Source organism: Carica papaya, chromosome 1, assembly GCF_054855325.1.
Source record: "Carica papaya isolate Zhongbai chromosome 1, ASM5485532v1, whole genome shotgun sequence".
In the NCBI taxonomy this organism is placed as follows: domain Eukaryota; kingdom Viridiplantae; phylum Streptophyta; class Magnoliopsida; order Brassicales; family Caricaceae; genus Carica; species Carica papaya.
Genome location: NC_142309.1, coordinates 14,731,235 through 14,753,410, shown reverse-complemented (window position 1 = coordinate 14,753,410; position 22,176 = coordinate 14,731,235). Strand labels below are relative to the sequence as shown.

The following is a 22,176-nucleotide window of genomic DNA, read 5'->3' as shown; positions in this document are numbered from 1 at the left end:
GGTGCTTGGGCGAGAGTAGTACTAGGATGGGTGACCTCCTGCGAAGTCCTTATATTTCACCCATTTTCTTGGAAAGTCCTCGTGCTGCACCCATTTTTTTTTCAGATGATTCTTTCGACGTTACGCGCGACTTGAATTATGGTCCGAAGGTTTATTCGCAAATTGAGTCACGACGCCATAGCATTTTACTTGATATTTGAACGAGAACGGGAGGTGCAGTGCACACGCACAAAAAATCAAATGATGGGAGGGGGAAGAAAGGAGAAGGAGTGTATGTATTTGCAGCGCGAAATTAAATAGGTGCGATCATACCAGCACTAATGCGCCGGATCCCGTCAGAACTCCACAGTTAAGTGTGCTTGGGCAAGAGTAGTACTAGGATGGGTGACCTCCTTGGAAGTCCTCGTGTTGCACCAATTTTTTTGCAGATGATTCTTTCAACGTTACGCACGACTTCAATTATGGTCTGCAGGTTTATTAGCAAATGTTAGTCACGGCGCCGTTGCATTTTACTTTATATTTGAACGAGAACGGGAGGTGCAGTGCGCACGCACAAGAAACAAATGACTGGAGGGGGAAGAAAGGAAAAGGAGAGTATGTATTTGCAGCGCAAAAATAAACAGGTGCGATCATACCTGCACAAATGCACCGGATCCCATCAGAACTCCGCAGTTAAATGTGCTTGGGCGAGACTAGTACTCGGATGGGTGACCTCTTGGGATGTCCTCGTGTCGCACCAATTTTTTTTCAGACGGGTCATTCGACGTAACGCGCGACTGAAACTTTGGTCCGCTGGTTTATACGCAAATGTGAGGCAAGAAGCAGGGGCATTTTGATCGATATTAGAACGAGAAGGAGAGGTACAGTGTGAACACACAAGGAAACAAATGATGGGAGGGGGGAGGGAAGGAGAAGGAGTGTATGTATTTTCAGCAGGAAATGAAACAGGTGCGATCATACCAGCACAAATGCACCGGATCCCATCAGAACTCCGCAGTTAAGTGTGCTCTGGCAAAAGTAGTACAAGGATGAGTTACCTCCTGGGAAGTTCTCGTGTTGCACCCATTTTTTTTTCAGATGAGTCGTTCGACGTGACGCGCGACTGGAACTATGGTCCGCTGGTTTATACAAAAATGTGACTCAAGACGCAAGAGCATTTTAATTGATATTAGAACGAGAAGGAGAGGTGATGTGTGAATGCACCAAGAAACAAAAGACGGGAGGGGGAAGAAAGGAGAAGGAGTATATGTATTTGCAGTGCGAAATGAAACAGGTGCGATCATACAAGCACTAATGCACTGGATCCCATCAGAACTCCACAGTTAAGTATGCTTGGGCGAGAGTAGTACTCGGATGGGTGAAGTCCTGGGAAGTCCTCGTGTTGCACCTATTTTTTTCCGGATGGGTCGTTCGACGTTACGCGCGAATGGAATTATGAACCGCTGGTCCATTCGCAAAGGTGAGTCACGGTGCGGGGGCATTTTACTTGATATTAGAACGAGAAGGAGAGATGCAGAGTGCACGCAAAAGGAAACAAATGACGGGAGGGGGGATGGAAGGAGAAAGAGTGTATGCATTTGCAGCGCAGAATGAAACATGAGCGATCATACCAGCACTAATGCAACGGATTCTTTCAGAACTCCGCAAGTTAAGGGTACTTGGGCGAGAGTAGTACTAGGATGGGTGACCTCCTGGGAAGTCCTTAGATTTCACCCATTTTCTTGGGAAGTCCTCGTGTTACACCCATTTTTTGGCAGATGATTCTTTTGATCTTACGCGCGACTTGAATTATGGTCCTCAGGTTTATTCGTAAATGTGAGTCACGGCACCGTGACATTTTACTTGATATTAGAACGAGAATGGGAGGTACAGTGCCCACGCACAAGGAAACAAATGACGAGAGGGGGAAGAAAGAAGGAGTGTACGTATTTTCAGCACAAAAATAAATAGGTGCGATCATACCAGCACAAATGCACCGGATCCCATCAGAACTCCGCAGTTAAGTGTGCTTTGGCGAAAGTAGTACAAGGATGGGTTACCTCCTGGGAAGTTCTCGTGTTGCACCTATTTTTTTTTAGATGGGTCGTTCGATGTTACGTTCGACTGGAACTATGGTCCGCTTGTTTATACGCAAATGTGAGTCAAGACGCAGTGGCATTTTAATTGACATTAGAACGAGAAGTAGAGGTGAAGTGTGAACGCACCAGGAAACAAATGACGCGGGAGGGGGGGGGCGGAAAGGAAAAGGCGCGTATGTATTTGCAGCGCGAAATGAAACAGGTGCGATCACACCAGCACTAATGCACCGGATCTGAACTCCGCAGTTAAGTGTGTTTGGGCGAGAGTAGTACTCGGATGGGTAACCTCCTGGGAAGTCCTCGTGTTGCACCCATTTTTTTCGGATGGCTTGTTCGATGTTATGCGCGAATAGAATTATGAACCGCTGGTTCATTCGCAAAGGTGAGTCAGGGTACTGGGACATTTTACTTGATATTTGAACAAGAATGAGAGATGCAGAGGGCACGCACAAGGAAACAAATAACGGTAGGGGGGATGGAAGGAGAAAGAGTGTATGTATTTACAGCACAGAATGAAACATGAGCGATTATACCAGCACTAATGCAACAGATTCTATCAGAACTCCGCGGTTAAGGCTTCTTGGGCGAGAGTAGTACTAGGATGGGTGACCTCCTGCGAAGTCCTTATATTTCACCCATTTTCTTGGGAAGTACTCGTATTGCACCCATTTTTTTGCAGATGATTCTTTCGACGTTACACGCGACTTGAATTATTGTCCGCAGGTTTATTCGCAAATGTGAGTCATAGCGCCGTGGCATTTTACTTGATATTAGAACGAGAATGGGAGGTGCAGTGCGCACACACAAGGAAACAAATGACGGGAGGGGGAAGAAAGGAGAAGGAGTTTATGTATTTGCAGCGCGAAATGAAACATGTGCGATCATACCAGCACTAATGCACCGGATCCCATCGGAACTCCGCAGTTATGTGTGCTTGGGCGAGAGTAGTACTCGGATGGGTGACCTCCTAGAAAGTCCTCGTGTTGCACCCATTTTTTTTTGGATGGGTCGTTCGATGTTTCTCGCGAATGGAATTATGAACCGCTGGTTCATTCGCAAAGATGAGTCACGATGCCGGGGCATTTTATTTGATATTAGAACGTGAAGGAGTGATGCAGAGTGCACACACATGGAAACATATGACGGGAGGGGGGATGGAAAGAGAAAGTGTGTATGTATTTGCAGCGCAGAATGAAACATGAGCGATCATACCAGAACTAACGCAACGGATTCTATCAGAACTCCGCAAGTTAAGGGTGCTTGGGCGAGAGTAGTACTAGGATGGGTGACATCCTGCGAAGTCCTTATAGTTCACCCATTTTCTTGGGAAGTCCTCGTGTTGTACCCATTTTTTTGCAGATGATTCTTTCGACGTTACGCGCGAATTGAATTATGGTCCGTAGGTTTATTCGCAAATGTGAGCAACAGCGCCGTGACATTTTACTTGATATTAGATCGAGAACGGGAGGTGCAGTGCGCACGCACAAGGAAACAAATGACGAGAGGGGGAAAAAAGGAGGAGTGTATGTATTTCAAGCATGAAATGAAATAGGTACGATCATACCAGCATAAATGCACCCGATCCCATAAGAACTACGCAGTTAAGTGTGCTTTGGCGAAAGTAGTACAAGGATGGGTTACCTCCTGGAAAGTTCTCGTGTTGCACCCATTTTTTTTTAGATGGGTCGTTCGACGTTACACTCGATTGGAACTATGGTCCGCTGGTTAATACGCAAAAGTGAGTCAAGAAGCAGGGGCATTTTAATTGATATTAGAACGAGAAAGAGAGGTGAAGTGTGAACGCACCAGGAAACAAATGATGGGAGGTGGAAGAAAGGAGAAGGAGTGTATGTATTTGCAGCGCGAAATGAAACTGGTGCGATCATACCAGCACTAATGCATCAGATCCCATCAGAACTCCGCAGTTAAGTGTGCTTTGGCAAGAGTAGCACTCGGATGGGTGACTTCTTGGGAAGTCCTCATGTTGCACCCATTATTTTTCGGATGGGTCATTCGACGTTACGCGCGAATGGAATTATGAACTGCTGGTTCATTCGCAAAGGTGAGTCACGGTGCCGGGGCATTTTACTTGATATTAGAACGAGAATTAGAGATGCAGAGTACACGCACAAGGAAACAAATGACGGGAGGGGGGATGGAAGGAGAAAGAGTGTATGTATTTGCAGCGCAAAATGAAACATGAGGGATCATACCAGCACTAATGCAACGGATTCTATCAAAACTTCGCAGTTAAGGGTGCTTGGGCGAGAGTAGTACTAGGATGAGTGACCTCCTGCGAAGTCCTTATATTTCACCCATTTTCTTGGGAAGTCCTCGTGTTGCACCCATTTTTTGGCAGATGATTCTTTTGATCTTACGCGCGACTTGAATTATGGTCCGCAGGTTTATTCGTAAATGTGAGTCACGGCACCGTGACATTTTACTTGATATTAGAACGAGAATGGGAGGTACAGTGCCCACGCACAAGGAAACATATGACGAGAGGGGGAAGAAAGAAGAAGGAGTGTATGTATTTTCAGCACAAAATTAAACAGGTGCGATCATACCAACACAAATCCACCGGATCCCATTAGAACTCCGCAGTTAAGTGTGCTTTGGCGAAAGTAGTACAAGGATGGGTTACCTCCAGGAAGTTCTCGTGTTACACCTATTTTTTTTTTAGATGGGTCGTTCGACGTTACATTCAACTAGAACTATGGTCCGCTTGTTTATACGCAAATGTGAGTCAAGACGCAGGGGCATTTTAATTGACATTAGAACGAGAAGGAGAGGTGAAGTGTGAATGCACCAAGAAATAAATGACGCGGGGGGGGGGGGGGGGGGGGAAGGAAAAGGAGCGTATGTATTTGCAGCGCGAAATGAAATAGGTGCGATCATACCAGCACTAATGCACCGGATCTGAACTCCGCAGTTAAGTGTGTTTGGGCGAGAGTAGTACTCGGATGGGTAACCTCCTGGGAAGTCCTCGTGTTGCACCCATTTTTTTCGGATGGCTTGTTCGACGTTATGCGCGAATAGAATTATGAATCGCTGGTTCATTCGCAAAGGTGAGTCACGGTACCGGGACATTTTACTCGATATTAGAACGAGAACGAGAGGTGTAGTGTGAACGCACAAGGAAACAAATGATGAGAGGGGAAGGGAAGGAGAAGGAGTGTATGTATTTTCAGCACGAAATGAAACTGGTGCGATCATACCAGCACTAATGCAACAGATTCTATCATAACTCCGCAGGTAAGGGTGCTTGGGCGAGAGTAGTACTAGGATGGGTTACCTCCTGCGAAGTCCTTATATTTCACCCATTTTCTTGGGAAGTCCTCGTGTTGCACCCATTTTTTTGCAGATGATTCTTTCGTCGTTACGCGCGACTTGAATTATGATCCGCAGGTTTATTCGCAAATGTGAGTCACGGCGCCGTGGCATTTTACTTGATATTAGAATGAGAACGGGAGGTGCAGTGTGCACGCATAAGGAAACAAATGACCGGGGGGGAGTGGAGGGGCGGAAGAAAGGAGAGGAGTTTATGTATTTGCTGCGCAAAATGAAACATGTGCGATCATACCAGCACTAATGCTCCAGATCCCATCAGAACTCCGCAGTTAAGTGTGCTTGGGCGAGATTAGTACTTGGATGGGTGACCTCCTGGGAAGTCCTCGTGTTGCACCTTTTTTTTTCGGATGGGTCGTTCGATGTTTCGCGCGAATAAAATTATGAACCGCTGGTTCATTCTCAAAGGAGAGTCTCTGTGCCGTGGAATTTTACTTGATATTAGAACGAGAAGGAGAGATGCATAGTGCACGCACAACGAAATAAATGACGGGAGGGGGGATGGAAGGAGAAAGTGTGTATGTATTTGCAGCGCAGAATGAAACATGAGCGATCATACCAGCACTAATGCAACGGATTCTATCAGAACTCCACAGTTATGGGTGCTTGGGCGAGAGTAGTACTAGGATGGGTTACCTCCTGCAAAGTCCTTATATTTCACCCATTTTCTTGGGAAGTCCTCGTGTTGCACCCATTTTTTTGTAGATGATTCTTTCGACGTTACGCGCGACTTGAATTATGGTCCACAGGTTTATTCTCAACTGTGAGTAACGGCGCCGTTGCATTTTACTTGATATTAGATCGAGAACGAGAGGTGCAGTGCGTACGCACAAGAAAACAAATGATGAGAGGGGGAAGAAAGGAGAATGAGTGTATGTATTTGCAGCGTGAAATTAAACAGGTGCAATCATACCAGCAATAATTCACCGGATACCATTAGAACTCCGCAATTAAGTGTGCTTGGGCGAGAGTAGTACTCGGATGGGTGTCCTCCTGTGAAGTCCTCGTGTCGCACCAATTTTTTTTCAGACGGGTCGTTCGACGTTACGCGCGACTGGAGCTATGGTCTCCTGCTTTATACGTAAATGTGAGTCAAGAAGAAGGGACATTTTTATCGATATTAGAACGAGAAGGAGAGGTGCAGTGTGAACGTACAAGGAAACAAATGACGGGAGGGAGGAGGGAAGGAGAAAGAGTGTATATATTTTCAGCACAAAATGAAACAGGTGCAATCATACCAGCACAAATGCACCGGATCCCATCAGAACTCCATAGTTAAGTGTGCTTTGGCGAAAGTAGTACAAGGATGGGTTACCTCCTGGGAAGTTCTCGTTTTGCACCCATTTTTTTTCAGATGGGTCGTTCGATGTTACGCGCGACTTGAATTATGGTCCGCAAGTTTATTCGCAAATGTGAGTAACGGCGCCGTGGCATTAAACTTGATATTTGAACGAGAACAGGAGGTGCAGTGCGCGCGCACAAGAAAACAAATGACGAGTGGGGGAAGAAAGGATATGGAGTTTATGTATTTGCAGCACAAAATTAAAGAGGTGCGATCATACCAGCACAAAAGCACCGGATCCCATTAGAACTCCGTAGTTAAGTGTGCTTGGGCGAGAGTAGTACTCGGATGGGTGACCTCCTGGGAAGTCCTCGTGTTGCACCCATTTTTTTTTGGATGGATCGTTCGACGTTACGCGCGAATTGAATTATGAACTACTGGTTCATTCGTAAAGGTGAGTCACGGTGCCGGGGTATTTTACTTGATATTAGAACGAGAAAGAGAGATGTAGAGTGCACGCATAAGGAAACAAATGACGGGAGGGGGGATGGAAGGAGAAAGAGTGTATGTATTTGCAGCGCAGAATGAAACATGAGCGATCATACCAGCACTAATGCAACGGATTCTATCAGAACTCTGCTGTTAAGGGTGGTTGGGCGAGAGTAGTACTAGGATGGGTGACCTCCTGCGAAGTCCTTATATTTCACCCATTATATCTGGAAGTCCTCGTGTTGCATCCATTTTTTTGCAGATGATTCTTTCGACGTTACGCGCGACTTGAATTATGGTCCGCATGTTTATTCACAAATGTGAGTCACGGTGTCGTGGCATTTTACTTGATATTAGAACAAGAACGGGAGGTGCAGTGCGCACGCACAAGGAAACAAATGACGAAGGGGGGAAGAAAGGAGAAGTAGTGTATGTATTTGCAGTGCAAAATTAAACAGGTGCGATCATACCAGCACTTATTCACCGGATCCCATGAGGATTCCGCAGTTAAGTGTGCTTTGGCGAGAGTAGTACTCAGATGGGTGACCTCCTGGGAAGTCCTCGTGTTGCACCCATTTTTTTTTGGATGGGTCGTTCGACGTTACGCGGGAATAGAATTCTGAACCGCTGGTTCATTCGCAAAGGTGAGTCACACTGCCGAGGCTTTTTACTGTATATTAGAACGAGAAAGAGAGATGCAGAGTGCACGCACAAAGAAACAAATGATGGGATGGGGGATGGAAGGAAAAAGAGTGTATGTATTTGCAGCGCAGAATGAAACATGAGCGATCATACCAGCACTAATGCAACGGATTCTATCAGAAGTCCGCAAGTTAAGGGTGGTTGGGCGAGAGTAGTACTAGGATGGGTGACCTCCTACGAAGTCCTTATATTTCACCCATTATATCTCGAAGTCCTCGTGTTGCACCCATTTTTTTGCAGATGATTCTTTCGACGTTACACGTGACTTGAATTATGGTCCGCAGGTTTATTCGCAAATGTGAGTCACGGTGTCGTGGCATTTTACTTGATATTAGAACGAGAACGGGAGGTGCAGTGCGCACGCACAAGGAAACAAATGACGAAGGGGGGAAGAAAAAAGAAGAAGTGTATGTATTTGCATTGCAAAATTAAACAGCTGCGATCATACCAGCACTTATTCACCGGATCCCATGAGGATTCCGCAGTTAAGTGTGCTTTGGCGAGAGTAGTACTCAGATGGGTGACGTCCTGGGAAGTCCTCGTGTTGCACCCATTTTTTTTCAGATGGGTCGTTCGACGTTACGCGGGAATAGAATTATGAACCGCTGGTTCATTCGCAAAGGTGAGTCACACTGCCGGGGCTTTTTACTGTATATTAGAACGAGAAAGAGAGATGCAGAGTGCACACACAAGGAAACAAATGATGGGATGGGGGATGGAAGGAGAAAGAGTGTATGTATTTGCAGCGTAGAATGAAACATGAGCGATCATACCAGTACTAATGCAACGGATTCTATCAGAAGTCCGCAAGTTAAGGGTGCTTGGGCGAGAGTAGTACTAGGATGCGTGACCTCCTGCGAAATCCTCGTGACGCACAAGTTTTTTTCAGACAGATCATTCGACATTACGCGCGACTGGAACTATGGTCCGCTGGTTTATACGTAAATGTGAATCAAGAAACAAGGGCATTTTAATCGATATTAGAACGAGAAGGAGAAGTGCATTGTGAACGCAGAAGGAAACAAATGACGAGAGGGGGGAGGGAAGGAGAAGGATTGTATGTATTTTCATCACGAAATGAAACAAGTGCGATCATACTAGCACAAATGCACCGGATCCCATCAGAACTACGCAGTTAAGTGTGCTTTGGCGAAAGTAGTACAAGGATGGGTTACTTCGTGGGAAGTTCTCGTGTTGCACATATTTTTTTTTTCAGATAGGTCGTTCGACGTTACACGCGACTGGAACTATGGTCCGCTGGTTTATACGCAAATGTGAGTCAAGAAGCAGAGGCATTTTAATCGATATTAGAACGAGAAGGAGAGGTGCAGTGTGAACGCACAAGGAAACAAATGATGGGAGGGGGGAGGGAAAGAGAAGGAGTGTATGTATTTTCAGCACAAAATAAAACAGGTGCGATCATACCAGCACTAAAGCACCGGATTCCATCAGAACTCCGCAGTTAAGTGTGCTTTGGCGAGAGTTGTACTCCGATGGGTGACCTCCTTGGAAGTCCTCGTGTCGCACCAATATTTTTTTCTGACGGGTCGTTTGACGTTACGCGCGACTGGAACTATGGTCCGCTGGTTAATATGCATATGTGAGTCAAGATGCAGGGGCATTTTAATCGATATTAGAACGAGAATGAGAGGTGCAGTGTGAACGAACAAGGAAACAAATGATGGGAGGGGGGAAGGAAAGAGAAGGAGTGTATGTATTTTCAGCACAAAATAAAACAGGTGCAATCATACCAGCACAAATGCACCGGATTCCATCAGAACTCCGCAGTTAAGTGTGCTTTGGCGAGAGTTGTACTCGGATGGGTGACCTCCTTGGAAGTCCTCGTGTCGCACTAATATTTTTTCAGGCAGGTCATTCGACGTTACGCTCGACTAGAGCTATGGTCCACTGGTTTATAAGCAAATGTGAGTTAAGAAGAAGGCGCATTTTAATCGATATTAGAATGAGAAGGAGAGGTGCAGTGTGAACGCACAAGGAAACAAATGATGGGAGGGGGGAGGGAAGGAGAAGGAATGTATTTATTTTTAGCACGAAATGAAACAGGTGCGATCATACTAGCACAAATGCACCGGATACCATCAGTAATCCGCAGTTAAGTGTGCTTTGGCGAAAGTAGTACAAGGATTGGTTTCCTCCTAGGAAGTTCTCGTGTTGCACCCATTTTTTTTTCAGATGGGTCATTTGACGTTACGCGCGACTGGAACTATGGTCCGCTGGTTTATACACAAATGTGAGTCAAGACGCATAGGCATTTTTACTGATATTAGAACGTGAATGAGAGGTGAAGCGTGAACGCACCAGGAAATAAATTACGGGAGGGGGAAGAAAGGAGAATGAGTGTATTTATTTGCAGCGTGAAATGAAACAGGTACGATCATACCAGCACTAATGCACCGGATCCCATCAGAACTCCGCAGTTAAGTGTGTTTGGGCGAGAGTAGTACTCGGATGGGTGACCTCCTAGGGAGTCCTCGTGTTGCACCAATTTTTTTTTTCGGATGGGTCGTTCGACGTTACTCACGAATGGAATTATGAACCGCTGGTTCATTCGCAAAGGTGAGTCAAGTAGCAGGGGCATTTTAATCGATATTAGAATGAGAAGGAGAGGTGCAGTGTGAACGCACAAGGAAACAAATGATGGGAGGGGGGAGGGAAGGAGAAGGAGTGTATTTATTTTCAGTACGAAATGAAACAGGTGCGATCATACTAGTACAAATGCACCGGATCCCATCAGTAATCCGCAGTTAAGTGTGCTTTGGCGAAAGTAGTACAAGGATGGGTTTCCTCCTAGGAAGTTCTCGTGTTGCACCCATTTTTTTTCAGATGGGTCATTCGACGTTACGCGCGACTGGAACTATGGTCCGCTGGTTTATATGCAAATGTGAGTCAAGACGCAGGGGCATTTTTACTGATATTAGAACGTGAATGAGAGGTGAAGCGTGAACGCACCAGGAAACAAATTACGGGAGGGGGAAGAAAGGAGAATGAGTGTATTTATTTGCAGCGCGAAATGAAACAGGTACGATCATACCAGCACTAATGCACCGGATCCCATCAGAACTCCGCAGTTAAGTGTGCTTGGGCGAGAGTAGTACTCAGATGGGTGACCTCCTAGGGAGTCCTCGTGTTGCACCAATTTTTTTTTTCGGATGGGTCGTTCGACGTTACGCACGAATGGAATTATGAACCGCTGGTTCATTCGCAAAGGTGAGTCAAGTAGCAGGGGCATTTTAATCAATATTAGAACGAGAAGGAGAGGTGCAGTGTGAACGCACAAGAAAACAAATAATGGGAGGGGGGAGAGAATGAGAAGGATTGCATGCATTTTCAGCACGAAATGAAACAGGTGCGATTATACCAGCACAAATGCACCGGATCTCGTCAGAACTCCGCAGTTAAGTGTGCTTTGGCGAAAGTAGTACAAGGATGGGTTACCTCCTGGGAAGTTCTCGTGTTGCACCAATTTTTTTTTTTTAGATGGGTCGTTCGACTTTACGCGCGACTGGAACTATGGTCCGCTGGTTTATACCCAAAAGTGAGTCAAGACGCAGGGGCATTTTAATTGATATTAGAACGATAACAGGAGGTGAAGTTTGAACGCACTTGGAAACAAATGACGGGAGGGGGAAGAAATAACAAGGAGTGTATGTATTTGCAGCGCGCAATTAATCAAGTGCGATCATACCAGCACTAATGCACCAGATCCCATCAGAATTTCGCAGTTAAGTGTTCTTGGGTGAGACTAGTACTCGGATGGTTGACCTCCTGGGCAGTTCTCGTGTCGCACCAATTTTTTTTTCAGACGGGTTGTTCGACTTTACACTCAACTGGAATTATGAACCACTGCTTCATTCACAAAGGTGAGTCACGATGCTGGGGCATTTTACTTGATATTAAAACGAGAATGAGAGATGCAGAGTGCACGCACAAGGAAACAAATGGCGGGAGGGGGGATGGAAGGAGAAAGAGAGTATGTATTTACAGCGCAGAATGAAACATGAGCGATCATACAAGCACTAATGCAACGGAATCTATCAGAACTCCGCAAGTTAAGGGTGCTTGGGCGATAGTACTAGGATGTGTTACCTCCTGCGAAGTCCTTATATTTCACCCATTTTCTTGGGAAGTCCTCATGTTGCACCTATTTTTTTGCAGATGATTTTTTCGACGTTACGCGCGACTTGAATTATGGTCCGCAGGTTTATTCGCAAATGTGAGTCACGGCGCCGTGGCATTTTAGTTGATATTTGAACGAGAACGGGAGGTGCAGTGCGCACGAACAAGGAAACAAATGACGGGAGGGGTAAGAAAGGAGAAGGAGTGTATGTATTTGCAGCACGAAATGAAACAGGTGCGATCATACCAGCACAAATGCACCAGATCACATTAGAACTCCGCAGTTAAGTGTGCTTTGGCGAAAGTAGTAAAAGAATGGGTTACCTCCTAGGAAGTTCTCGTGTTGCACCCATTTTTTTTTCAGATGGGTCGTTCGAAGTTACGCGCGACTGGAACGATGGTCCGCTAGTTTATACGCAAATGTGAGTCAAGACGCAGGGGCATTTTAATTGATATTAGAACCAGAAGGAGAGGTGAAGTGTTAACGCACCAGGAAACAAATGACAGGAGGGAGAAGAAAGGAGAAGGAGTGTATGCATTTGCAGCGCATAATGAAAAAGATGCGACCATACCAGCACTAATGCACCGGATCCCATAAGAACTCCACAGTTAAGTGTTCTTGGGTGAGAGTAGTACTCGGATGGGTGACCTCCTGGGAAGTTCTTGTGTTGCACCCATTTTTTTTTCAAATGGGTCCTTCGACGTTACGCGTGAATGGAATTATGAACCGTTGGTTCATTCGCAAAGGTAAGCCACGGTGCCGGAGAATTTTACTTGATATTAGAACGAGAATGAGTGATGCAGAGTGCACGCACAAGGAAACAAATGACAAGAGGGGGGATGGAAGGAGAAAGAGTGTATGTATTTGCAGCGCAGAATTAAACATGAGCGATCATACCAGCACTAATGCAACGGATTCTATCAGAACACCGCAAGTTAAGGGTGCTTGGGCAAGAGTAGTACTAGGATGGGTGACCTCCTGCGAAGTCCGTATGTTTCACTCATTTTCTTGGGAAATCCTCGTGTTGCACCCATTTGTTTGCAGATGATTCTTTCGACGTTATGCGCGACTTGAATTATGGTCCGTAGGTTTATTCGCAAATGTGAGTCACGGCGCCATGACATTTTACTTGATATTAGAATGAGAAAGGGAGTTGCAGTGCGCACGCACAAGGAAACAAATGATGGGAGGGGGAAGAAAGGAGAAGGAGTGTATATATATTCAGCGCGAAATTAAACAGGTGCCATCATACTAGCACAATACACCAGATCCCATCAGAACTCCACAGTTAAATGTGCTTGGGTGAGAGTAATTCTCGGATGGATGACCTCCTGGAAAGTCCTCGTGTCGCACTAATTTTTTTTTCAGACGGGTCATTCGACGTTACGCGCGACTGGAGCTATGGTCCGCTGGTTTTTACGCAAATGTGAGTTAAGAAGCAAGGGCATTTTAATCGATATTAGAACGAGAAGAAGAGGTCAGTGTGAACGCCCAAGGAAACAAATGATGGGAGGGGGGAGGGAAGGAGAAGGAGTGTATGTATTTTCAGCACGAAATGAAACAGGTGCGATCATACCAGCACAAATGTACCGGATCCCATCAGTACTCCGCAGTTAAGTGTGCTTTGGCGAAAGTAGTACAATGATGGGTTACCTCCTGGGAAGTTCTCGTGTTGCACCCATTTTATTTTCAGATGGATCGTTCCACGTTACGCGCGAATGGAACTATTGTCTGCTGTTTTATACGAAAATGTGAGTCAAGACGCAGGGGCATTTTAATTAATATTAGAACGATAAAGGAGGAGTGTATGTATTTGCAGCGCGAAATGAAACAGGTGCGATCATACCAGCACTAATGCACCGGATCCCATCAGAACTCCACAGTCAAGTGTGCTTGGGTGAGTGTAGTACTCGGATGGGTGATCTCCTGGGAAGTCCTCGTGTTGCACCCATTTTTTTTCGGATGGGTCGTTCGACGTTACGCGCGAATGGAATTATGAACTGCTAGTTCATTTGCAAAGGTGAGTCACGGTGCCGGGGTATTTTACTTGATATTAAAACGAGAAGGAGTCATGCAGAGTGCACGCACAAGGAACCAAATGACGGGAGGGGGGATGGAAGGAGAAAGAGTGTATGTATTTGCAGCGCAGAATGAAACATGAGCGATCACACCAGCACTAATGCAACGGATTCTATCAGAACTCCACGGTTAAGGGTGCTTGGGCGAGAGTAGTAGTAGGATGGGTGACCTCCTACGAAGTCCTTATATTTCACCCATTTTCTTGGGAAGTCCTCGTGTTGCATCTATTTTTTTACAGATGATTCTTTCGACGTTACGGGCGACATGAAATATGGTCCACAGGTTTATTCGCAAACGTGTGTCACTGCGCCGTGGCATTTTACTTGTTATTAGAACGAGAACAGGAGGTGCAGTGGGCACGCACAAGAAAATAAATGATGGGAGGGGGAAAAAGGAGAAGGAGTGTATGTATTTGCAGCGCCAAATGAAACAGGTGCGATCATACCAGCATTAATGCACCGGATCTGAACTCCGCAATTAATTGTGCTTAAGCGAGAGTAGTACTCGGATGGGTGACCTCCTGGGAAGTCCTCGTGTCGCACCAATTTTTTTTCAGACGGTTCATTCGACGTTACGCGCGACTGGAACTATGGTCCGCTGGTTTATACGCAAATGTGAGTCAAGAAACAGAGACATTTTAATCGATATTAGAACAAGAAGGAGAGGTGCAATGCGAACGAACAAGGAAACAAATGATGGGAGGGGGGAGGGAAGGAGAATGAGTGTATGTATTTTCAGCAAGAAATGAAACAGGTGCGATCATACCAGCAAAAATGCACCGGATCCCATCAGAACTCCGCAGTTAAGTGTGCTTTGGCGGAAGTAGTACAAGGATGGGTTACCTCCTGGGAAGTTCTCGTGTTGCACCTTTTTTTTTTCAGATGGGTCGTTCGACGTTACGCGCGACTGGAACGATGGTCCGCTGTTTTATACACAAATGTGAGTCAAGACACAGAGGCATTTTAATTGATATTAGAACGAGATGGAGAGGTGAAGTGCGAACGCACCAGGAAACAAATGACGGGAGGGGAAGAAAGGAGAAGGAGTGTATGTATTTGCAGCGCGAAATGAAACAGGTGCGATCATACCAGCACTAATGCACTGGATCTGAACTCCGCAGTTAAGTGTGCTTGGGCGAGAGTAGTACTCGGATAGGTGACCTCCTTGGAAGTCCTCGTGTTGCACCCATTTTTTTTTGGATGGGTCGTTCGACGTTACGCGCGAATGGAATTACGAACCACTGGTTCATTCGCAAAGGTGAGTGACGGTGCCGGGGCATTTTACTTGATATTAGAACGAGAACGAGAGATGCAGAGTGCACGCACAAGGAAACAAATGACGGGAGGGGGGATGGAAGGAGAAAGTGTGTATGTATTTGCAGTGCAGAATGAAACATGAGCGATCATACAAGCACAATTGCAACATATCTATCAGAACTCCGCAAGTTAATGGTGCTTGGGCGAGAGTAGTACTAGGATGGGTGACCTCCTGCGAAGTCCTTATATTTCACCTATTTTCTTGGGAAGTCCTCATGTTGCAGCCATTTTTTTGTAGATGATTCTTTCGACATTACGCACGTCTTGAATTATGGTCCGCAGGTTTATACGCAAATGTGAGTCACGGCGCCGTGACATTTTACTTGATATTAGAACGAGAACGGGAGGTGCAGTGTGCACGCACAAGGAAACAAATGACGGGAGGGGGAAGAAAGGAAAAGGAGTTTATGTATTTGCAGCGCGAAATTAAACAGGTGCGATCATACCAGCACTAATGCTCCGGATCCCATCAGAACTCTGCAGTTAAGTATGCTTGGGCGAGAGTAGTACTCGGATGGGTGTCCTCCTGGGAAGTCCTCGTGTTGCTCCAATTTTTTTGTAGTTGATTCTTTCGACGTTACGCACGACTTGAATTATGGTCCGTAGGTTTATTAGCAAATGTTAGTCACGGCGCCGGTGCGACTTGAATTATGGTCCACAGGTTTATTAGCAAATGTTAGTCACGGCACCGTTGCATTTTACTTTATATTTGAAGGAGAACGGGAGGTGTAGTGCGTACAACAAGGAAACAAATGACGGGAGGGGGAAGAAAGGAGAAGGAGTGTTTGTATTTGCAGCGCGAAATTAAACAGGTGCGATCATACGAGCACTAATGCACCGGATCTGAACTTCGCAGTTAAGTGTGCTTGGGCGAGAGTAGTACTCGGATGGGTGACCTCCTAGGAAGTCCTCGTGTTGCACCCATTTTTTTTCGGATGGGTCGTTTGACGTTACGCGCGAATGGAATTATGAACCGCTGGTTCATTCGCAAAGGTGAGTCACAGTGCCGGGGCATTTTACTTGATATTAGAATGAGAAGGAAAGATGCAGAGTGCACGCACAAGGAAACAAATGACGGGATGGAGGATGGAAGGAGAAAGAGTGTGTGTATTTGAAGCGCAGAATAAAACATGAACGATCATACCAGTACTAATGCAACCGATTCTATCAGAACTCCACAAGTTAAGGGTGCTTGGGCGAGAGTAGTACTAGGATTGGTGACCTCCTGCGAAGTCCTTATATTTCACCCATTTTCCTTGGAAGTCCTCATGTTGCACCCATTTTTTTACAGATGATTCTTTTGACGTTCCGCACGACTTGAATTATGGTCTGCAGGTTTATTCCAAAATGTGAGTCACGGCGCCGTGGTATTTTACTTGATATTTGAACGAGAACCGGAGGTGCAGTGCGCACGCACAAGGAAACAAATGACGGGATGGGGAAGAAATGAGAAGGAGTGTATCTATTTTCAGCGCGAAATTAAACAGGTGCGATCATACTAGCACTAATGCACCGGATCCTATCAGAACTCCGCAGTTAAGTGCGCATGGGCGAGAGTATTACTCGGATGTGTGACCTCTTGGGATATCCTCGTGTCGCACTAATTTTTTTTCAGACGGGTCATTTGACGTTACATACGACTGGAACTATGGTCTGCTGGTTTATACGCAAATGTGAGTCAAGAAGTAGGGGCATTTTATTCGATATTAGAACGAGAAGGAGAGGTGCAGTGTGAACGCACAAGAAAACAAATGATGGAAAGGGGAGGGAAGGAGAAGGAGTGTATGTATTTTCAGCTCGAAATGAAACAGGTGCGATCATACCAACACAAATGCACCGGATCCCATCAGAACTCTGCAGTTAAGTGTCCTTTGGCGAAAGTAGTACAAGGAGGGGATACCTCCTGGTAAGTTCTTGTGTTGCACCCATTTTTTTTTTCAGATGGGTGGTTCGACGTTACGCGCGATTTGAACTATGGTCCGCTGGTTTATACGCAAATGTGATTCAAGACGCAGTGGCATTTTAATTGATATTAGAACGAGAAGGAGAGGTAAAGTGTGAACGCACCAGGAAACAAATGACAGGATGGGGAAGAAAGGAGAATGAGTGTATGTATTTGCAGCGCGAAATGAAACAGGTGCGATCATACCAGCACTAATGCACCGGATCCCATCAGAACTCCGCTGTCAAGTGTGTTTAGGCGAGAATCGTACTTGGATGGTTGACCTCTTGGGATGTCCTCGTGTTTCACCCATTTTTTTTCGGATGGGTCGTTCGACATTATGCACGAATGGAATTATAAACCGCTGGTTCATTCACAAAGGTGAGTCACGATACCGGGACATTTTACTTGATATTAGAACGAGAAAGAGAGATGCAGAGTGCACGCACAAGGAAACAAATGACGGGAGGGGGGATGGAAGGAGAAAGAGTGTATGTATTTGCAGCGCAGAATGAAACATGAGAGATCATACCGGCATTAATGTAACGGATTCTATCAGAACTCCGCAGTTAAGGGCGCTTGGGCGAGAGTAATACTAGGATGGGTGACCTCCTGCGAAGTCCTTATATTTCACCCATTTTCATGGGAAGTCCTCGTGTTGCACCCATTTTTTTTACAGATAATTCTTTCGATGTTACGCGCGACTTGAATTATGGTCCACAGGTTTATTTACAAATGTGAGTGACGGCGCCGTGGCATTTTACTCGATATTTGAACGAGAATGGGAGGTTAGTGCGCACGCAAAAGGAAACAAATGACGGAAAGGGGAACAAAGGAGAAGGAGTGAATGTATTTGCTGTGCAAAATTAATCAGGTGCGATCATACCAGCACTAATGCACCGAATCCCATCAGAACTCCGCAGTTAAGTATGCTTGGGCGAGAGTAGTGCTCGGATGGGTGACCTCTTGGGAAGTCTTCGTGTTGCACCTATTTTTTTTCAGATGGGTCGTTCGACGTTACGCGCGAATGGAATTATGAACCGCTGGTTCATTCGCAAAGGTGAGTCACGGTGCCGGAGAATTTTACTTGATATTAGAACGAGAAATAGAGATGCAGAGTGCACGCACAAGGAAACAAATGATGGGAGGGGGGATGGAAGGAGAAAGAGTGTATGTATTTGCAGCGCAGAATGAAACATGAGCGATCATACCACCACTAATGCAATGGATTCTATTTGAACTCCGCAAGTTAAGGGTGCTTGGGCGAGAGTAGTACTAGGATGGGTGACCTCCCGCGAAGTCCTTATATTTCACCTATTTTCTTGGGATGTCCTCGTGTTGCACCCATTTTTTTGCAGATGATTCTTTCGACGTTACGCGCGACTTGAATTATGGTCCGCAGGTTTATTCACAAATGTGAGTCACGGCGCCGTGCCATTTTACTTGATATTAGAACGAGAATGGGAGGTGCAGTGTCCACGCACAAGAAAATAAATGACGGGAGGGGGAAGAAAGGAAAAGGAGTTTATGTATTTGCAGCGCGAAATTAAACAGGTGCGATCATACCAGCACTAATGCTCCAGATCCCATCAGAACTCCGCAGTTAAGTATGCTTGGGCGAGAGTAGTACTCGGATGGGTGTCCTCCTGGGAAGTCCTCGTGTCGCACATATTTTTTTTCAGACAGGTCGTTCGACGTTACGCGCGACTGGAACTATGGTCCGCTAGTTTATACGCAAATGTAAGTCAAGAAGTAGGTGCATTTTAATCGATATTAGAATGAGAATGAGAGGTGTAGTGTAAATGCACAATGAAACAAATTATGGGAGGGGGGGGGGGGAAGGAAGGAGAAGGAGTGTATGTATTTTAAGCACAAAATGAAACTGGTACCATCATACCAGCACAAATGCACCGGATCCCATCAGAACTCCGCTGTTAAGTGTGCTTTGGCGAAAGTAGTACAAGGATGGGTTACCTCCTGGGAAGTTCTCGTGTTGCACCTATTTTTTCTTTCAGATGGGTCGTTCGACGTTACACGCGACTGGAACTATGGTCCGCTGGTTTATACGCAAATGTGAGTCAAGACACAGGGGCATTTTTATTGATATCAGAACAAGAAGGAGAGGTGAAGTGTGAACGCACCAGGAAACAAATGACGGGAGGGGGAAGAGAGGAGAAGGAGTGCATGTACTTGAAGCACGAAATGAAACATGTGTGATCATACCAGCACTTATGCACCGGATCCCATCAGAACTCCGCAGTTAAGTGTGCTTGGGCGAGAGTAGTACTCGAATGGGTGACCTCCTGGGAAGTCCTCGTGTTGCACCTATTTTTTTTCGGATGGGTCTTTTGACGTTACGCACGAATAGAATTATGAACCGCTGGTTCATTCACAAAGGTGAGTCACGGTGCCGGGGCATTATACTTGATATTAGAACGAGAATGAGAGATGCAGAATGCACGCACAAGGAAACAAATGACGGAAGAGGGGATGGAAGGAGAAAGAGTGTATGTATTTGCAGCGCATAATGAAAAATGAGCTATCATACCAGAACAAATGCAACGGATTCTATCAGAACTCTGCAAGTTAAGGGTGCTTAGGCGAGAGTAGTACTAGGATTGGTGACCTCCTGTGAAGTCCTTATATTTCACCCATTTTCTTGGGAAGTTCTCGTGTTGCAACCATTTTTTTACAGATGATTCTTTCGACGTTGCGCGTGACTTGAATTGTGGTCCGCAGGTTTATTCGCAAATGTGAGTCACGGCGCCGTGGGATTTTACTTGATATTTGAACGAGAACGGGAGGTGCAGTGCGCACGCATAAGGAAACAAATGACGGGAGGGGGAAGAAAGGAGAAGGAGTGTATGTATTTGCAGCGCGAAATTAAACAGGTGCGATCATTCCAGCACTAAAGCACCAGATCCCATTAGAACTTCGCAGTTAAGTGTGCTTGGGCGAGAGTAGTACTCAGATGCGTGACCTCTTGGGATGTCGTCGTGTTGCACCCATTTTTTTTCAGATGGATCGTTCAACATTACTCGCGAATAGAATTATGAACCGCTTGTTCATTCGCAAATGTGAGTCATGGTGCCGGGGAATTTTACTTGTTTTTAGAACGAGAAGGAGAGGTGAAGTGTGAACACACCAGAACTAATGCAACGGATTCTATCAGAACTCTGCAGGTTAAGGGTACCTGGGCGAGAGTAGTACTAGGATGGGTGACCTCCTGCGAAGTCCATATATTTCACCCATTTTCGTGGGAAGTTCTCGTGTTGCACCCATTTTTTTTTCAGATGGGTCGTTCGACGTTACGCGCTACTGAAACTATGGTCCGCTGGTTTATACGCAAATGTGTGTCAAGACGCAGGGGCATTTTAATTGATATTAGAACGAGAAGGAGAGGTGAAGTGTGAACGCACCAGGAAATAGATGATAGGAGGGGAAAGAAAAAACAAGGACTGTATGAATTTGCAGCGCGAAATGAAATAGGTGCGATCATACCAGCACTAATCCACCTGATCCCATCAGAACTCCGCAGTTAAGTGTGCTTGGGCGAGAGAAGTTCTCGGATGGGTAACCTCCTGGGAAGTCCTTGTGTTGCACCCATTATATTTTGGATGGCTCGTTCGACGTTACGCGCGAATGGAATTATGAACCGCTGGTTCATTCGCAAAGGTGAGTCACGGTGCTGGGGCATTTTACTTGATATTAGAACGAGAAAGAGAGATGAAGAGTGCACAAACAAGGAAACAAATGACGGGAGGGTGGATGGAATGAGAAAGAGTGTATGTATTTGCAGCAGAGAAGGAAAAAAGAGCGATCATACCAGTACTAATGCAACGGATTCTATCAGAACTCCGTAGTTAAGGGTGCTTGGGAGAGAGTAGTACTAGGATGTGTGACCTCCTGCGAAATCCTTATATTTCACCCATTTTATTGGGAAGTCCTCGTGTTGCACCCATTTTTTTGCAGATGATTCTTTCGACGTTATGCGCGACTTGAATTATGGTCCGCAGGTTTATTCGCAAATGTGAGTCACGGCGCCGTGGCATTTTACTTGATATTAGAACGAGAACAGGAGGAGCAGTGCGCACGCACAAGGAAACAAATGACGGGAGGGGGAAGAAAGGAGAAAGACTGTATGTATTTGCAGCGCGAAATTAAACAGGTGCGATCATACTAGCACTAATGCAACAGATTATATCAGAACTCCACAAGTTAAGGGTGCTTGGGCGAGAGTAGTACTAGGATGGGTGACCTCTAGCGAAGTCCTTATATTTCACCCATTTTTTAGGAAGTCCTCGTGTTGCACACATTTTTTTGCAGATTATTCTTTTGACGTTACGCGCGACTTGAATTATGGTCAGTAGGTTTATTCGCAAATGTCAGTCATGGCGCCGTGGCATTTTACTTGATATTAGAATGAGAACGGGAGATGCAGTGCGTATGCACAAGGAAACAAATGATGGGAGGGGGAAGAAATGAGAAGGAGTGTATGTATTTGCAGCGCGAATTTAAACTGGTGTGATCATACCAGCATTAATGCACCGGATCCCATCAGAACTCCACAGTTAAGAGTCCGCGCACAAGGAAACAAATGACGGGAGGGGGGATAGAAGGAGAAAGAGTGTATGTATTTGCAGCGCATAATGAAACATGAGCGTTCATACCATCACTAATGAAATGGATTCTATCAGAACTGCGCAAGTTAAGGGTGCTTAGGCGAGATTAGTACTAGGATGGGTGACCTCCTTCGAAGTCCTTATATTTCACCCATTTTCTTGGGACATCCTCGTGTTGCA

At 45.7% G+C, this 22,176-nt stretch overlaps 4 non-coding genes and 37 pseudogenes across 4 annotated transcripts; all 41 read left to right on the top strand.

The window, feature by feature from the left end:
• Window positions 1–298: 298 nt before the first annotated feature.
• On the top strand, window positions 299–417 carry LOC148270259 (5S ribosomal RNA; annotated as a pseudogene).
• Window positions 418–621: 204 nt separating this feature from the next.
• LOC148270258 (5S ribosomal RNA) lies at window positions 622–740 on the top strand. The gene has a single exon (XR_015816393.1). It is a non-coding gene; the product is annotated as a 5S ribosomal RNA (ribosomal RNA).
• A 206-nt stretch (window positions 741–946) lies between these two features.
• On the top strand, window positions 947–1,065 carry LOC148270257 (5S ribosomal RNA; annotated as a pseudogene).
• Window positions 1,066–1,271: 206 nt separating this feature from the next.
• On the top strand, window positions 1,272–1,390 carry LOC148270256 (5S ribosomal RNA; annotated as a pseudogene).
• Window positions 1,391–1,948: 558 nt separating this feature from the next.
• LOC148270255 (5S ribosomal RNA) lies at window positions 1,949–2,067 on the top strand (annotated as a pseudogene).
• Window positions 2,068–2,278: 211 nt separating this feature from the next.
• Window positions 2,279–2,392, top strand: LOC148270254 (5S ribosomal RNA; annotated as a pseudogene).
• A 559-nt stretch (window positions 2,393–2,951) lies between these two features.
• Window positions 2,952–3,070, top strand: LOC148270253 (5S ribosomal RNA; annotated as a pseudogene).
• Window positions 3,071–3,952: 882 nt separating this feature from the next.
• Window positions 3,953–4,071, top strand: LOC148270252 (5S ribosomal RNA; annotated as a pseudogene).
• Window positions 4,072–4,631: 560 nt separating this feature from the next.
• Window positions 4,632–4,749, top strand: LOC148270251 (5S ribosomal RNA; annotated as a pseudogene).
• A 215-nt stretch (window positions 4,750–4,964) lies between these two features.
• On the top strand, window positions 4,965–5,078 carry LOC148270250 (5S ribosomal RNA; annotated as a pseudogene).
• Window positions 5,079–5,647: 569 nt separating this feature from the next.
• Window positions 5,648–5,766, top strand: LOC148270249 (5S ribosomal RNA). The gene has a single exon (XR_015816326.1). It is a non-coding gene; the product is annotated as a 5S ribosomal RNA (ribosomal RNA).
• A 559-nt stretch (window positions 5,767–6,325) lies between these two features.
• Window positions 6,326–6,444, top strand: LOC148270248 (5S ribosomal RNA; annotated as a pseudogene).
• A 206-nt stretch (window positions 6,445–6,650) lies between these two features.
• Window positions 6,651–6,769, top strand: LOC148270247 (5S ribosomal RNA; annotated as a pseudogene).
• A 205-nt stretch (window positions 6,770–6,974) lies between these two features.
• LOC148270246 (5S ribosomal RNA) lies at window positions 6,975–7,093 on the top strand. Its single transcript, XR_015816058.1, has one exon. It is a non-coding gene; the product is annotated as a 5S ribosomal RNA (ribosomal RNA).
• Window positions 7,094–7,653: 560 nt separating this feature from the next.
• Window positions 7,654–7,772, top strand: LOC148270245 (5S ribosomal RNA; annotated as a pseudogene).
• A 561-nt stretch (window positions 7,773–8,333) lies between these two features.
• LOC148270244 (5S ribosomal RNA) lies at window positions 8,334–8,452 on the top strand (annotated as a pseudogene).
• A 531-nt stretch (window positions 8,453–8,983) lies between these two features.
• Window positions 8,984–9,102, top strand: LOC148270243 (5S ribosomal RNA; annotated as a pseudogene).
• Window positions 9,103–9,310: 208 nt separating this feature from the next.
• Window positions 9,311–9,429, top strand: LOC148270242 (5S ribosomal RNA; annotated as a pseudogene).
• Window positions 9,430–9,636: 207 nt separating this feature from the next.
• LOC148270241 (5S ribosomal RNA) lies at window positions 9,637–9,755 on the top strand (annotated as a pseudogene).
• A 531-nt stretch (window positions 9,756–10,286) lies between these two features.
• On the top strand, window positions 10,287–10,405 carry LOC148270240 (5S ribosomal RNA; annotated as a pseudogene).
• A 208-nt stretch (window positions 10,406–10,613) lies between these two features.
• On the top strand, window positions 10,614–10,732 carry LOC148270239 (5S ribosomal RNA; annotated as a pseudogene).
• A 205-nt stretch (window positions 10,733–10,937) lies between these two features.
• Window positions 10,938–11,056, top strand: LOC148270238 (5S ribosomal RNA; annotated as a pseudogene).
• Window positions 11,057–11,264: 208 nt separating this feature from the next.
• Window positions 11,265–11,383, top strand: LOC148270237 (5S ribosomal RNA; annotated as a pseudogene).
• A 208-nt stretch (window positions 11,384–11,591) lies between these two features.
• Window positions 11,592–11,710, top strand: LOC148270236 (5S ribosomal RNA; annotated as a pseudogene).
• A 559-nt stretch (window positions 11,711–12,269) lies between these two features.
• Window positions 12,270–12,388, top strand: LOC148270235 (5S ribosomal RNA; annotated as a pseudogene).
• A 206-nt stretch (window positions 12,389–12,594) lies between these two features.
• LOC148270234 (5S ribosomal RNA) lies at window positions 12,595–12,713 on the top strand (annotated as a pseudogene).
• Window positions 12,714–13,599: 886 nt separating this feature from the next.
• On the top strand, window positions 13,600–13,718 carry LOC148270233 (5S ribosomal RNA; annotated as a pseudogene).
• Window positions 13,719–13,869: 151 nt separating this feature from the next.
• On the top strand, window positions 13,870–13,988 carry LOC148270232 (5S ribosomal RNA; annotated as a pseudogene).
• A 559-nt stretch (window positions 13,989–14,547) lies between these two features.
• LOC148270231 (5S ribosomal RNA) lies at window positions 14,548–14,661 on the top strand (annotated as a pseudogene).
• Window positions 14,662–14,867: 206 nt separating this feature from the next.
• On the top strand, window positions 14,868–14,986 carry LOC148270230 (5S ribosomal RNA; annotated as a pseudogene).
• Window positions 14,987–15,190: 204 nt separating this feature from the next.
• On the top strand, window positions 15,191–15,304 carry LOC148270229 (5S ribosomal RNA; annotated as a pseudogene).
• Window positions 15,305–15,864: 560 nt separating this feature from the next.
• Window positions 15,865–15,983, top strand: LOC148270228 (5S ribosomal RNA; annotated as a pseudogene).
• A 259-nt stretch (window positions 15,984–16,242) lies between these two features.
• On the top strand, window positions 16,243–16,356 carry LOC148270227 (5S ribosomal RNA; annotated as a pseudogene).
• Window positions 16,357–16,917: 561 nt separating this feature from the next.
• Window positions 16,918–17,036, top strand: LOC148270226 (5S ribosomal RNA; annotated as a pseudogene).
• Window positions 17,037–17,567: 531 nt separating this feature from the next.
• LOC148270225 (5S ribosomal RNA) lies at window positions 17,568–17,686 on the top strand (annotated as a pseudogene).
• A 560-nt stretch (window positions 17,687–18,246) lies between these two features.
• Window positions 18,247–18,365, top strand: LOC148270224 (5S ribosomal RNA; annotated as a pseudogene).
• Window positions 18,366–18,926: 561 nt separating this feature from the next.
• Window positions 18,927–19,045, top strand: LOC148270223 (5S ribosomal RNA; annotated as a pseudogene).
• A 212-nt stretch (window positions 19,046–19,257) lies between these two features.
• Window positions 19,258–19,376, top strand: LOC148270222 (5S ribosomal RNA; annotated as a pseudogene).
• A 207-nt stretch (window positions 19,377–19,583) lies between these two features.
• On the top strand, window positions 19,584–19,702 carry LOC148270221 (5S ribosomal RNA). Its single transcript, XR_015816283.1, has one exon. It is a non-coding gene; the product is annotated as a 5S ribosomal RNA (ribosomal RNA).
• A 561-nt stretch (window positions 19,703–20,263) lies between these two features.
• LOC148270220 (5S ribosomal RNA) lies at window positions 20,264–20,382 on the top strand (annotated as a pseudogene).
• Window positions 20,383–20,861: 479 nt separating this feature from the next.
• Window positions 20,862–20,980, top strand: LOC148270219 (5S ribosomal RNA; annotated as a pseudogene).
• The last annotated feature ends 1,196 nt before the right edge of the window (window positions 20,981–22,176 follow it).